We start from the raw sequence: 2,500 nt of genomic DNA on the forward strand, positions 1-2,500 counted from the left end.
CGTCACTTAGCGGTTCGGCAAAGAGACTGATAGAATAAGTACTGGGCTTACAAAGAATAAGTCCTGGGGGTCGATTTGCTCGACTAAAGGCGGTGCTCCAGCATGGCCGCAGTCAAAATGACTGAAACAAGTAAACGAGTAAAAGTGTAACAACAGCAACAATAATAATAAGCCTTTCTACTATAGGCAAAAGATCTGAAATTTGAGCCTATTCAATTATATCGACCCCAGTGTTTCACTGGTACTTATTTAATCGACCTCGAAAGGAGGAAAGGCAAAGTCGACCTCGACGGAATTTGAACTCAGAACGTTGCCAAGCATTTCGCCCGACGTGCTAACGATTCTACCAGCTCTCCGCCTTCGGTGGTTTCAAATTTTTTAAGGCTAGTAATTTCTGGTGGAGATGGTAAGTCGATTACATCGACCCCAGTGTTAAACAGGTACTTATTCTATTGAGCCTGAGAGGATGAAAGACAAATCCGAGCCCAGCGATATTTGAACTCAGAATACAAAGCGGACGAAATGCCGCTAAGCAATTTGTTCGGCGTGCTAACGATTCTGCCAGCATTCCTCCCTAACAATAACAGCAGTAAAATGATGATCTAACGCCATTAGCAACACAACACACATCAATAGCAACATTGAAAGCAACGCCGCCGAAAAACCACTAAAATTCTACAAGATCGCTCTGATCTGCTAGAAATATCAGCTAAATATCCTTCAGATAGTGTTTTACCATTTTAAAAACAAGATCGCGTTAGATAATAACATCGCCCTTGTTACTTGAAATGAAGTGATGGGATGGGATGATCACGACAAGAAGCCCTTTGATCAAAAGTCGGCTCCGATGCGATGGGGGTGGGGCTGGATTGTGGAGTGATGAATCAACAACGACGAAAACGACAATGAGAATAAGATACCACCAAAATTATTAATATCACCAGAAAAGCAAATGAAAACATCAACGCGGAACCACCACTATCATCATCATCATCATCTTCATCACTAGTACCACCATCATCATTAGATTAAGTTCGTCGTCGTCATCGTCATTGTTGTTGTCATCGCTCTCATCATCCTCATTATCGTCATCACCAGCACCAAGGAAAAAGACCATCATCGTCATTATCATCATCTCGTCGTCGTCGTCGTCGTTGTTGTTGTTGTTCTTCTTCTTCTACTTCTTCTTCTTCTTCTTCTTCTTCTTCTTCTTCTTCTTCTTCTTCTTTTTCTTCTTCTTCTTTTTCTTCTTCTTCTTCTTCTTCCAATCAGGACTCACGCCATTAGCCACAAAGAATAAGCTCTATTTCGAGCCTACTCTTATTTCTTTACTGCCCACAAGGGGCTACAGACAGAGTGGAACAAACAAGGACAGGCAAACGGATTAAGTCGATTATATCGACCCCAGTGCGAAACTGGTACTTATTTAATCGACTCCGAAAAGATGAATGGCAAAGTCAGCCTCGGCGGAATTTGAACTCAGAACGTAGCGGCAGACGAAATAATTCGCTACTAAGCTACTAAGAATGCGCGGGGCAACTTGAAGATCCACCCACCTCACGCGATAGACTGGCGGTTGCACGGGCGCGAAAGTTACGTTGTTATCCTCATTCTGTAAACGGTGGATTTTAACGGGTGGAGAGCTGAACCATCCTGGGGTACAGAGGATTCGCAATCTAGACTAGGGTCTGAAAGTTTTACCACACCATAGTGGGTGACACCATGGTTCCTCTGCTTTGTGGCAGAAGTAGGAAGAAAGAGTGAGAGAAAGTTGTGGTGTAAGAGTACAGCGGGGTTCACCACCCTCCCTCGCCGGGGCCTCGTGGAGCTTAGGTGGTTTTGCTCAATAAACACTCACAATGCCCGGTCTGGGAATCGAAACCGCCTTCTTACGACCGCGAGTCCGCTGCCCTAACCACTGGGCCATTGTGCTTCCACCGTCGTTATTGTTGTCGCCATCATCATCATCATTAATATCGTCGTCATTGTAATGGTCACCACCACCGCACCGCAATCACCAACCACTTCATTCTCATCACCATCATCACCATCAACATCATCAACATCAACATCATCACCACCACCATCACTACCACCATTATCACCCTTATCCTCACTCTCCATCATGATTTTCATCAGCTCCGTCACAACTACCCACCTCCCTACCTAGCTACCTACTACCACAACCATTTCCACCATCACCACCACCACCACCACACCACCACCACCACCACCACCACCACCATCACCGCCACCACCACCGCCGCCGCCACCGCTGCCGCCACCACAGATAACAGTAACGACGAGCTAGGACTCGTATAGTTAGTTTTTTTAAGGGCGTTAGGACACAGAATTAGTAAACAGGAATAGGTCACTTAAGAACCGCTCCCTTTTAAAAGCCTCCAATTACTGCTCTATTAACCTTAATTGACCAATCCGAGCCACTTGTCTCTTGTCTTCCCACCATACACTCTTCTCACAATGTTTACGATGATGTGAC

Source organism: Octopus sinensis, linkage group LG11 (genome assembly GCF_006345805.1).
Source record: "Octopus sinensis linkage group LG11, ASM634580v1, whole genome shotgun sequence".
Taxonomy (NCBI): domain Eukaryota; kingdom Metazoa; phylum Mollusca; class Cephalopoda; order Octopoda; family Octopodidae; genus Octopus; species Octopus sinensis.